The following is a 13,398-nucleotide window of genomic DNA, read 5'->3' as shown; positions in this document are numbered from 1 at the left end:
AGGACCACCAAGGTATCTTGCTGGGGAAGTCAGCACCCCTCTGCCTGGGACCCAAAGGCCTGTTGGGAAGGGCCTGGTAATTTATCGCTACAATTAGTATCTGTTTTTATAGTCTCAGTTGCTGGCAGAGAAGGACACAGGAGCTCTTTCCAAAGAATACTCCAGGGGGCCCCTGGTCCTGCCTGGGCCTCGGGGGGCTGGCAGGGGCTGCTGCCTGGGAGGTCCGCACCTGCCCCTTTCCGCCCTCCCTCTTTGAGCACGTGCTTCCCCGCTCCCCCCTCATTTCTTCTTCCCCTTCAGGCACAACTCTAGATAGAATCACAGTGCTTTTGGAATGGTCACACCAACCCAGCTCAGCCTGGCATGGGGCTTGACTGGCAGTAGCAAAAAGGACGATTCCTGGTCTACGAAGAACAAAGTCGTATGAACAACACTGAAAACAGACCTGAGTCCCTCTGGGAAAAGTGTCCAGGGTCGGGCCCTTCATTCAAATCTGACTCATGAAGGCTGTTTTCCTCAAAGACTCCAAGGCCCAGAGCAGACTCGCCCCGGCAGCTGGGCCCTCACGGTGAGCACTTCCCGCTGACATCGCTGGGCTCTGCTGAGGAGTCTGCACCCCCTATGCCATGCCCACAGTGTAACCCCCCATCCCCTGCATGTATGTCAAAATCCACGTCCCTGTCGAAGTCTCACCTTGTATAACTGCTCCCCGTCTGCAGGATCTCGTCTGTGTGACTCATCCTCTCAGCACGGGACACTGCTTTGGGGTTGGACTGTCGTTGTCTTTTTTTCCCAGGTATACATGTATTCACTCTCCAAGCAGCTTACAAGCTCAAATCTTATGCTTCCCCACCCTCCTGACAGTACCCAGCAAAGTATGTTGTATGAAGCAGGTCTTCCAACAGAGCCCGGCTGGGGTGGCCTAAATGTCCCTGCTGGGCTGAAGGGAGGAAGGCACGGGGTATTCCAAAGATCACCGCGTCAGTGCCCAGCACTAGGTGTGGCAACTACAAAGAACCAGAGACTTCCCTTTCCTCAGGGCTGGGCTGGTGGGTCATTGATTCCTCCTCATTTCAAACTAGTATTTATGCAAAAAGAGACAATGTTGCAGTCCTAGCCAATATGCATAGATTAAAATAATGAACAAATCTAGCAGCCAACCAGAAGGAGTTATTCCACAAAAACTCTGCCGCTGCCTCCAGGATGGAGCCACCAGGGCGCAGGCGGCTTTAATATTTAATGCAGCGATTCAAGGGAGTCGCAAAGGGGCCTGGCCAGAAATGGAACATCAAGTCACTGGGAAATCAGGATGATTATTACTTATTCAGAACCCACTCAGGAACCAACACAAAGTTGAAAACAAACTGGAAACTTTGCATTGTTGTTATTTCATCCTGAACTAGATTCTTTTTCCTGAGTTCTCATGGTCCTAAGACTAGGAATCCTCAGCAGTGACCAGACCAGGGTGATATTTAAAAATAAAGAACATCAGTGCTGAAGTGGAAATACCACAATGCTGTGGAGTGAGTATAATCATTGCTACGTGAAAACAGGCAGAGTTTCTAAGCCACGAGAGAGTGATGGCCCGTGACGCACAAAGATGTTCGATGGTGGCCGCAGACGTGCCAGTCAGTTCCAAACATTTTTCTTATTTCTCCCAATCGGTACAGCATAAAGACTTACATTCAAAACAATGTGCTGTTCCCTACCTTACACTGCTATGTGCTCTCCTCCGTTTCAGACGGCAACCTGACGCCTCGATACAAGTGACCATCTCCTTGCATGGTGACACCTCTGTGAATCAAGATATTTTTACCTGTAGTTATAGAAGTTGCCAGATTTTTCAATTTTGGGGTAATACATACAGCTCACAAGGCACTTTCATGCCTCCCTTGGTGGAAATGAGGGAACGGAAATGCAGGCTTGCTTCCCATTAAGTAATGAGGGCAGCTGCCCTGGCTGCTCTGCTCCAAGATACAGCAACTGGGTGCTTTCTCAACAGGCAGGCTTGCAGAAGAATTCAAAATCTTGTTATCGAGGAGACAAAGGCAGCTCCATCTTTAAGTTTTAAGTTGAAATCATTTTAAGTTGACAGAAGAGCTGAGAGCCAGCTAGCTCAGAGGGGCCTGCACCCCTGGTCCAGCTGCCCCTGATATTAACCCTTCTGAAGACCAAGATGCAAGTGCTAGTAAGCACTGCTAATTGAGCCACAGAGTTTGTGTGGACTTCCCAGTTCCCCACTCACATGCATTCGCCCAAGGCTCCCCTGCAGGCCTGGCACCGCCCCTGCTTGTCTTCCAGTCACCCACTCAACAAGACCCACGATCAACAGCGTGGTCTGCCAGAGATACAACATCATTTCCAGAGGCTTCCAACTCTGACCACCCACTGGACCCAAAGATTCCTCATGGCGGGGAGAGGAGAGTTTGGATCCATCTCACGGCAACAGGTGAGTGCCACATGCAAAGGATGTGATGTTGGAGGTTAAAGGAAGTCAAGGCACAGCTTTGGTTGTGTGGTGACACTGGAGGAATCATTCTAACAGGAGGTTTGAAAGGTCCTCACAAGGGTGAGTGTTTCTGCCACATTTTCAATGTGGGCTCCCTTTTCACTTTTCTAATTTTGTATTTGCATTTCCAGTCATATACAACATTTTATATGGACAATTACCAACAAGCAGGCACTCGCTCCTCACTGTTGGGGGCTCAACGAGCACTGAGCAAAGGGTTCTCCAAGGTCATTTCTAACAATATTTAGAAAAATATTGGAAACAGAAGACCTTGCCCTGGTTTGTTATTGAAGGATGGAGTAAGCAAGAGTCATGTGACACAGATTCTGTGATACAAGGGGTCCCACATGCTAGATAACATCACATCACAAAATTACGAGATGGAAAAAGAAAACATTAGTTCGTCTCTGCTCCACTCAGCTGCTTCCCATTCACTGGGGAACCTGAGCAAGTTTATTTTTATTCCACAGGGCTTTTGCTTACTTAAAAATGTGTCATGAGACAAATCATAAGCCGCATCTCCTGTAGTTTACCTTATGATCACTTTCTGGAATTAAAATCTCTGTCTAGCTGACTTCGTGTCTATGAAATATTTATGCTCTGCTCACATGTCTGAGGGAATACAATTTGATTTCTGTTGGCAATTTTGACTCAAAGTATCATGCCTCCCTCTGTGACTCTCCGATTCAGAGAGCCAAAGCCTTTGCAGAGACCTACAGACGATGTCAGTTAGAGGACAGAGTACTCGTACTGGCTGTCATCTGCAGCACTGGCAGCAGGGGTCAGCAATCCCACCCAGCAGGCCTTTGTTCCTAGTGCTCCTAGGACAGTCTCCAGTAGGAAAATTGGCCTAACTTGAGTTTACATCATTGGTGTATTCATTATGAGGCCACCACATGCAAATGTTTATGTGGCCACTCAGATTTGAGGAGACACATTTCCTTCTCTTAAGGCAGCACTGAGACACTTCTTCCTCCCTGAGAGTCCTTATGGTGAAGCCCTGATGTTATCGGAGAATCTCTCTCTAGTTTTGTCACCTGAAGGAGCCTACCTAACACAATGAGGTGCATAAGCACCATGTACAAAGGGTTAAAGGGCATAATCCTTGTCCTTAGGGGGCTTATGGTTTAACACCAAGAATAACATCCCGAGGAGAGCAGATACACAACTGAGCATTAGACAAGCAAATTCCACTGTGTACCCCTCCTTCAGCCTCACGTCCAATCTCTACCACCACACTAATCATTGTTCCTCTTAAACAACTATTTCAGTTCTCCCCTTCTGGGCACCTGCTGGGACTGTGCTTCCTGGACCCCTGCTTGGGTGTGCAACTGGCTTCAACCAGTGAGCTCTGAAACTCCCAGGCAGGAGGATTTAAGGCCAGTGCGAGGCCCCTGTGGCCACTTTTTTTCTTTCTGCAAAGGCAACTAGCAAGACTTCCAATACTGATCACTCTATCATCCCAGGCATCGGAGGTGAGGACAATGTGGAGCAGGTAGACCAGGAGCTTGTGTATACATCAGGGACAGGACATCTGAGCAGGAAATAAGCCTTTGTTGTTTTCAACTGCATTGACTTTGAGACTGTCTGTTACATAGCACAAGCCTGAGTACCCTGAATGCTAGACCATTATAAGGAAACGACTTTCTTAAAAGTCGTAAATATCTGTCTAGGTAAACTTCTCGCAGGCTTCCAGTTCTCATGTGGAATTCAGCAAAGCACCTGGTGTTGCTTGTCACCTGTGGCCTCTCCTCTATGCTGCTTCAGCATTCTTTTCCAATCCTGCTATAGGCTTTCTGTTTCCTCCTCCTCCCGTTACCTAGTTGCAGGCCCTCCTCAGGCCTGATTCTGGCCACTTCTTACTCTCTTTTGGGGATACTTTATTCATTATCTTGGCTTTAAATCGTATACCAGTTTTAATCCTGTGTTCTCCCCATTCATACAACTTCTTCAAAATTTAACATGACCCCAAGAGACTTGCCTCATTGGCAAATTGCTACCCTTGGTAACCTTCCCATTCCTGCCACTTTAGCTTCTCCAAGCTTGAACTGGTATGTCTGCTTCTTCTCTGTCCTTCATGCCCAATCAGCCAAGAAGGTCTCCTGATTCTTTTTGTTTTTTTCACCTGCTTCCTGAATATATCTTTCTTTGCACCTCCACCATACCAGCACCCTCAACAGTTCAGGACTCCACGTATACAACCCTAGCTCCTCTCTGAACCTCCCAAATATCCTGGAACTCACTCCCAGATTCGTCTCCCCAGACATCCGTTGTATGTACTAATTCCTTGGACAATGTTCTGTCTTCCTTACCAGTCAAATGAAGTTCAGATTTCTCTCTCTCAAATTCTAAGTCTTCTGTCTTTATCTAGTAAGCTTGACTTTGAAATTTGTGCTTTACTCTTTGGTCTTTTTCTCTTCTTTTCCCTGAATTGCCAACTCATGATGAATAGTGGACACCATTGCTTTTAGGATTCCAGCATTCTTGTCCCTCCTTCATCTGGTAATGGCACAAAGTCTTTGGAGTACTGTCTCTCTCCCATTTCATGTGATTCTGGAGGGGCCATCAGACAGTGGCCACAGAGTGAACATTTGCTTATAATAATCTTGTGCCCCAGTTTTCCTAGCAGGGTCCCAGTTTATGCCTGTTGTCCCAAGAAAACTATTAGCAGCACCCCATTTTCACCCTCCAAAGTGTCTTTGTAGCCCAGGTTGCTGGCAACTATGCTTCTGTCACAAGATGAGGCTACTCTGCAATAGAACAGAGATGCCAGCATTCAGAGGGAAGGTGGGGAAGACCTTGTCTAAATTCCTGGATCCAGGCCCATCTCAAGTCTAGGAGCCAATAAATTCCCCTTCTGGGAAAATCTATTTTGAGGTGAGTTCTTGTTATTTGCAACCAAAACACATGGCTTGGCTTCAGCAGTCCCCTCCCCAGTCCACATCTCCTGTCTTTAAGGGTCTGCTGGAGCACCCCCCACTGTGAAATTTTCCTAGATAGTCCAGCCCAAATTTTTCAGGCTTGCTCTGGGAAGTTTTTATTCTCTGATCTCCAATCATGATTACAGCCTCTGCCCTGCAACCTCATAAATACAATGTTTACACTTAATGTCCAGTTGTTTCAGGATGTGGGTTTTTCTCCACAATCATAACTATAAGCTCCTGGGCAAAGACAGGGACCCCATTTAATCTTTTCTTATATTCTCTTGAAGCCAAACAGGGTGCTGTGTACACAGCAGGCACCCAATAAATATTTGTTGAGGATATGAGTTACAAATGTAAAGGTAATATTGACTATGTGTCTGAGCAGAAGAGAGAGTGTCTTGTGGAAAAGGGGCAGTGGGATGTCACCTGCTGAACCAGGCTAGGCCAGCAGGGTGGGACTAGGAGAATGTACTTCACTGTTTTTCTTTCTGGGTAAGAGCTTCTCTGCTTCTTCCATCCAGACTCCATGCCTTCACCTTATTGTCCTCTTCACCCACTAGTCTGACTTCCTCTTTTGCTTCTGGGACCATTCTAGGACAATGGTGACCTCTCCATCACTAACCCCAGTGGACACTTTATGTTTTGTCTTGTTATCTCAGCAGCAGGAACTGGTTAGTCAATTCTCCCTCTTGAAATATCCATCTTCCCTTGGCTTCAATAATGCCTCCCCCTCCTTATTTTCCTCCTGAGTTCTCTGGTTGCTCATTCTTAGTCTGGTTTTCCAGAGCTGGCTTTTCTAAGGTATAGTCCTGCATCCTCTTCTCCACATCTTGTCTCCAGACCTCTTCTCTGAGTCCCAGATGCATGTATCCAATTGCTTATTCACCCACTTTTCTCTTTTGTCTCATAGCTGATATGTCCTGAATTGAAATAATTTTTCCAGTTACAGGTAACAGTATTTTTGGCTACCAACAAGAGGAAAAACAACAAAAAATGTCTTGAACAATAAGGATGTGTGTTATCTCATATTATCAGAAATCCAGAGGCAAGGAAGCCGACCAGCAGCTCAATATCACCATCTCTACCTGGCTCCTTCCACCTTTCTCCTCTGTCAGCTCAGCATAAGGACATGGTCCTTAATGTTGGCCCTTCATGTTAGTGAAAAGGCTACTATTTCCAAGCATCCCAAAAATACCTTACTGAAAATGGGTTTGTCCTAATGAGTATCTCTTTTTTATTAGGGAGATCTTTTTCCAGAAGCCCTTCTTCCCCTGAAAGACTGGATCACATGCTCATGACCTACCTACAAGAGAAGCTGTGAAGATGAGTAAGGTTTCTGCATTTCCTCGTGGTCACTGTCATCTCTTACCTAGACTGCAGTAACAGTTTATTTGCTCTCCCACTTCTGCTCCTGCCTCACTTCAATCTGTCTTATATATACTGCAGCTGAATAAATGTTTTAAAGTACAATGTGTATGTGGGCATAATGTCAATGTATTTTCTCTTCTCCATTATTGAGAAGTTTTCCACCATCAAGACTAGGCCAGGAGGTGACACTCATAGCTGCAAAGAAAGGTCTGCCCAAAGAAGTTATTGCTCAGTTCTGAGTTTTAAACCTAAACTTTTAAAGATTTTATTTATTTGAGAGAGAGAGAATGAGAGAGAGAGAGTGTGTGTGTGAGAGGGGGGAGGTCAGAGGGAGAAGCAGACTCCCTGCTGAGCAGGGATCCCGATGCAGGACTCGATCCCAGGACTCCAGGATCATGACCTGAGCCGAAGGCAGTCGCTTAACCAACTGAGCCACCTAGGCGCCCTTAAACCTAAACTTCTAAAAGCTCATAGCAAGCCACAATCTTAAAAGCAAGGTTTTCAAAAGAGAGAAAAAAGAACCAGGAACCAAAGCTTCGGAGATTTACCCTAGAGCAAGAAACCCAAAGATATAATATGAGAGAAATTTCCTGCAACCTAGGTAAAAAATTATTTCCAGGGCTGGGGAACCTAGCCCTCATCCCAGGCAAACTTCTGGGGAGAAGTTTGAAGAGCTTTGAAAGAGAAGACACCTGTCTGGGTCCCTGAGAATGGACCCGATGCTCATGCTACAACCCTCAGTTGAGATGACAAACAATTCAGATGAGTAGAAGAATAATATAAAAGCAGAGGGGTCCATGCCTGGTTTCCCCTCTCTACCTCTGGAAGAGGCACACTTCTCTGTGCCAATGCAGGGAGAGTGCAGTAGAGGATACCTAGGATGTGGTCAAACAGGGAGAGGACCTGAGATGGTGCCTCTAGAGCCATACTCCTCATGAAAGTTATAGGAAACTCCCAAAACCCCCACGTGCACTGGCATGGGACCCTGAGAAGGTCACTGAAACATGTAACTTAGGGTCTGGACAGGTTAACAATGCACGTTAATGAGCTCATGATCAGAGGCCAGCAGCAGCAAATGTTAGCCCATGAGCAGGTGGTGGGACAGGTCTCACTACCTGCAGGGGCCAGGGAGGAACTGGCTGGCATGTATGCCAGAGCCTCTGCTGCCATGAGATTATCTATCCAGCTTCCCCAACCCCAGATGCCACCGAAGAAGAAAGGAAGTAGTTGGAGGAAGAAGGCTTGGAATAACCAAGATTTGAGCCTGACAGTGACTGAGGTCGAGATGAATTGGACCCAGACAGACAGCAAACAAAAACTGCAGGCTGGGATGAGAACAGCTGCTGGCCTGCGGCAGTCTGGGGGCTCCAAAAAAAAAGCTGAGTTTCATTTTAGAAAACAGAGAAACTTATTTTTTTTGTACAGTTGTGTGAAGTATATATAAACTTTGTGCCCTGTCCACTGCTCAAGGTCAGTCTCTAAGTTTTCAACAATACCTCTTTGCATTCAAGATAAAGTCTGCATGGTCTGGTCCCTGCCTGCCTCTCCACCCTCATCTCTAGCTAATATCGGTAGCAGAGAAAGAATTGCAAATGTGGACTCAGGAGCCTGTGTTTCAAACATTTCTATACTTCGGTTTCCCTGTATTTAAAATAGAGATAACAGTGACCTCTTGGTGAAGAACACTGGTCCCTTGATAGAGGATAGTGTAAGTGGACATGCACTGTGGCCTCTTCCTTTGAAGCAGATTTCTTGAGGTTTGCTAACCAAGGCTCCAAGGTCTGTCTCCGCTCCCCCGTGGACCATATTACAAGGTCCTTCCTTCCCTGCTGACCACAGGGCAGTTCTCAGAGGACATCTTAGGAAGCCCTTAATCTTGATGTGGTAAGAAGATGTACGGAGGTCACTTAACTTCTGCTTAGTGGCAACTTTTTGTATGAATGCAGACTTCAGTTAATGGCAAAAGCTGCATTTTAAAAATCTGACTTGATATTGTTTTGTTCCCACAACAATTTGGTGTGGTCTTAGCCAGATCAGGACCAAAAAGAACAGCAGAGGTAGACCAAGTGCACTCCTGGTAAAGCCCCTGGATGTCCACTTTCACATCTTCTCCCAACACTCCCCATGTGCCAGCTCATGCTGTGGGCGAATTCTGGTCCGCACAAGGCATGCAAATGCCCATCCATGTATGTGTGCACACATGTGATTGTTGTGTCTGTGTCTGGGGAGGTGAGATAGCGTCCAACCAATTACATTTATTTTCTTTGGTTAAAAACACATTTATGAATCTGGTTGTATTGAAAACATTTATTCAAAATTTGGATGTTTTTCATTAAATACTTTTTTACATTTTAAAAAGGAGATAAAAGTATAACACTGAAAATTTTTAACGTTTTACTTTTATTTTTTTTAATAATTTTTTTAAGGATTTTTATTTATTTATTGAGAGAGAGAAAATGATAGAGAGCATGAGAGGGAGGAGGGTCAGAGGGAGAAGCGGGCTCCCTGCTCAGGCGGGACTCGATCCCAGGACTCCAGGATCATGACCTGAGCCGAAGGCAGTCGCTCAACCAACGGAGCCACCCAGGCGCCCACGTTTTACTTTTAAAGAACGTAATCTTGGGGGTGCCTGGATGGTTCAGTCGGTTAAGCGTCCCACTCTTGATTTTTGCTCAGGTCATGATCTCAGGGTCCTGAGATTGAGCCCCATTATCAGGCTCTGATTCTTTTTCTCCCTCTCCTCCTTGCCCCCCCCCCCCTCGGGAAAAAAAAAACGGAATCTTGTTTTTTTTCTATGGCAGTGTGGTCACTACCTGTGGTAGGCAGCATAATGCCCCCCCCCCCCGCCCCCGCCAATGTCCATGTCCAATCCCTGGAACCACAAATCTGTTATTTCACACGACAAAAGGGACGTTGTAGATGTGCTCATGCTAAGGATCCTGAGTGAGGAGATAATCCTGGATTGCACAGGCAGGCCCAATGCAATCCTTTTATGTGAAAGGGGGAGAATAAGAGTCAGACAAGATGTGGCAATGGAGTAGTGGTTGAGGTGATGTGATGGGCCAAAGATCATGGGCAACCTCCAGAAGCTGGAAAAGGCACGGAAGGTATGTCCTACAGCCCCCTGAAGGAATGTTGCCTTAACACCTTGATTTTAGGCCTGAGATGCATTTTTGACTTCTGACCTCCAGAATGGTAAGATAGTATGTCTGTGTTTTAGGCCACTTAACTTGCAGTAATTTGTTACAGCAACAATAAGAAATATTACGAAGTGCAAAACTATGAATTTGCAGCATGGCAAATTTGATTCCATGCAAGAATTTGGATTTTTCCTCTAAAACTCAGTAGTTAATGTAAATATAAAACTTCACATTTTAGTGTTACAATTGGTTGTAGCAAGACCCAGATAATCTGGGAATATGTGGATCTAAAGGTTTTTCACTTCAACATTGGCATAAAATTTATAGGAAAGGGCAATATCTAACCCACTTTCTAATAGTAATTGATTCATTTAATTATAACTTACTTTTTAACACTCTGATTACTTAACATTCTTGACTTTTGGAAATCTGAGTGTCTATAGGATTGAAGTAGTGAGTATTTGTATTTACTGGAAGACCTGAGAAATTAAAGTTCTGCACTAGGACTATTAAAAAGATAATAATACATATGTGATTTTTGACCCACAAATAATGACAATGATTTTAAAGGCTTGTATTTGTATTTATGCTTCCTTAGTAAATTATCTTCTTTTAAAGAATCCTTCTGGAAGAAAATTGAAGGCTTTGACTGGCACTGGATTTTGACCAATTTGAAGAAGGTGGAGGGAGTTTGTGGAAGCAGTGCCTACAATTGCTCAAGGATGTGGAGTGCTGAGGGGGTGAGCACAAAGCAGGTGTGGAGGTGGAGATGATGGCCTGAGTGGTTTGTTACATTAAGCAAATAAATACATAGACTGAAAAATAAAAAAATAGAATAATGAAACTTGGGTTTTTATTGCTGGAGAAGTTATTTATAAACACAAAGAGAAGATTCCAAAAATCCTGAGTTGTTGGATTGGAATTGAAGATAAGGATATGAATGTTTTCCTAAAAAATATATATACAAGTAAAGACAATTATAGATGTGTCTTTATATATAAGCAAATATACATACATTTCCTGACCCACGTCCACTGAGGCCTAGAAGCAATGAACCTTACTAGCAATAAGCACACCACACACTCAAATCTTGATCTTTTTTTTTTAAAGATTTCATTTATTTATTTGTCAGAGAGAGAGAGAGAGCGCGAGTGAGTGCATGTACAAGCAGCGGGAGCGGAAGGCAGAGGGAGAAACAGGCTCTCTGATGAGGACGGAGCCCGATGTGGGACTCAATCCCAGGACCCTGGGATCATGACCTGAGCTGAAGGAAGACGCTTAACTGACTGAGCCACCCAGGCATCACTCAAATCTTGATTTCTAAATACCATCCTCTACTAAAAAGAAACAAAGCTCCTTGGAGAAATGGCTAGGCAAGGAAGGGAGCAAAGAATGACAGGGACATGTCAAAGACTCAAGAGCCAGCTAGACGTGGCTCTCTGGCCATTGAAATGACAGCAGCAGAGCACCACCACTGAATAAGAGAGAAATCCACGCGTCCATACAGATGTAAATAAATAAAAAACAAAAAGGAAGCCTCTCCCTTATAGAACACCAACTAATAAATGTGAAATGAACAATGGAAATTTCAAAAAGCACTATTTGCGGGGGGAGGTGCGCCTGGCTGGCTCAGTTGGTAAAGCAGGTGACTCGATCTCAGGGTTGTGAGTTCAAGCCCCACATTGGGTGTAGAGCTTACTTTAAAAAATAATTAAAAAAATAAAAAGCACTCTTTGGCAATGATCATAGTGATCCAGGCAAAAGTCACTGATAGAACTTAACGTCATCAGGCAAAGGTTGATCAAGAATAAAATAATGGGGGGTGCCTGGGTGGCTCAGATGGTTAAGCATCTGCCTTCGGCTCAGGTCATGATCTCCAGGTCCTGGGATCGAGTCCCCACTTCGGGCCCCCTGCTCAGTGGGAAGCCTGCTTCTCCCTCCCTTTGCCTCTCCCCACTGCTCCTGCTCTCTGTGTCTCTCTGTCTCAAATGAATAAATAATAAAAATCTTAAGAAAAAAAAGAATAAAATAATGGTGGAATTTTTGAGTATCTCCCTACAAAATACTAATCAATTTACAAATGAAAAAATAGAGAAACCTAGCAGACATCTACATGACTAGGTAATCAAGATGAGTATCACCCATGGTAGGATGGGTTGCAGCACAGCACCATTCCTGTGGTATTCCTACCAAGAAACATGACCTGCATCTGGTCCTCAGGAAACACCCATGGACCCCGAGACATCTCATACATATAAGTGTGTGGTCTTTAATAATAAAAACTATTCGGGACAAGAAGGATGGAAGACCTCTCCCAGCATGAAGGAGACTGCACATATGATTGTGGATGGGACCCGAGAGCAGAAAAGAAGAGACATTGACATAGTTGGCAAAATCCAATGGAGTCTGTGGATTGGACCTTAATACTGTCTGGCACTGATTTCCTCACGTGGATGGTTACGGAATGGCTCCGAAGCAGTGTCCGCTTTTGGGAAATATACACGCAAATATTTGGGGTAATGGGGTATCATGTCTATAGCACATCCTCAAAGCGTTCAGAAAAAGACTAAGGCAAATGAGAATGTACACGTACAAATACACACACACACACACACAATTCTTGTTATTTGTGGATTCCACATTTGTGAATTTGCCTATCTGCTAAATTCATCCGTAACTCCAAAATCAACACTTGGGGTCCTTCAGCAGTTATTCGCCAACATGTACTGAGTAGCAAAAAACTTGAGTTGCCTGAGAAACACACTTCCAGTCAAGGTGGGACAAGATGACACCTTCCTTCTTTCTTGTTTCAGTTCTGATACGGGAAACAAGCTTCCGTTCCACAGCCTATTTAGTGTATGGTCTTCACATTTGTGAGCTTTTTGGTGGCCATCTTTCGGTTTCAAGTGGCCCTCAGGCCGGAGTTTAGGTGCCGTCCAGTTTCCTAAGTACCAGGAGGCTGCGGTGCACCTGACAGAGAACGGCGGCAGACAGGCTGGGCTCAGGCACGACTGAGGCACTGCCGCCATGAGTTCAATGGGAACAAACCAACAACGCATCAAGGCAAGTTGTCTTTAAACAGAAACACACGTAAAGAGAGGTTAGGGGCTGACTGCTGGAGGCGACCTGAGGCTCCTGGGGAGCTTGACCAGGGACCCGCAGAGCACCCGCTCGTTCAGCGTGCTGGGACTTCACAAGATAACACGCTCGGAGACAAAAGCCACCCGCGCACACGTTTGTGGGGGGGCAGGAGTGCGACAGAACGGGTAAGGGGACACGGTAAAGCGACGCAGTGAGGGGACCCAGTGAGCAGATGCAGAAAGGGGACGAGGTGAGGAGAGGCAGGGAGGGGACCATGAGGGGACGTGGGGAGGAGATGCGGGGAGGGGACGCGGGGAGGGGTCGCGGGGAGGGGACCCGGTGAAGGAACACAGAGGACACGGTGAGGAGACGTGGG

General features: G+C 45.5%; 2 protein-coding genes across 4 annotated transcripts in view; one reads left to right on the top strand and one right to left on the bottom strand.

Annotated features, from left to right (window-relative positions):
• The window catches only part of UNCX (UNC homeobox), a 69,959-nt gene that overhangs the window by 56,157 nt on the left and 404 nt on the right, over positions 1 to 13,398 (bottom strand). Inside the window, exon 2 of one of the 2 annotated variants that reach the window (XR_004298077.1) lies at positions 1,710 to 1,794. The gene's annotated coding sequence lies outside the window, so the exon portion shown is untranslated. Of the gene's footprint in view, positions 1 to 1,709; positions 1,795 to 11,910; positions 13,014 to 13,398 lie in introns of those variants that run through there. The other variant, XR_004298078.1, reaches the window with a different exon arrangement.
• ZFAND2A (zinc finger AN1-type containing 2A) overlaps positions 13,072 to 13,398 on the top strand; it is an 11,187-nt gene continuing 10,860 nt past the window's right edge. The window contains exon 1 of one of the 2 annotated variants that reach the window (XM_032394049.1): positions 13,072 to 13,207. The gene's annotated coding sequence lies outside the window, so the exon portion shown is untranslated. Of the gene's footprint in view, positions 13,273 to 13,398 lie in introns of both variants that reach the window. The other variant, XM_032394048.1, reaches the window with a different exon arrangement.

Source organism: Phoca vitulina, unplaced genomic scaffold (assembly GCF_004348235.1).
Source record: "Phoca vitulina isolate PV1807 unplaced genomic scaffold, GSC_HSeal_1.0 scaffold79, whole genome shotgun sequence".
NCBI lineage: Eukaryota > Metazoa > Chordata > Mammalia > Carnivora > Phocidae > Phoca > Phoca vitulina.
This window is presented reverse-complemented; position numbering and strand designations above follow the sequence as displayed.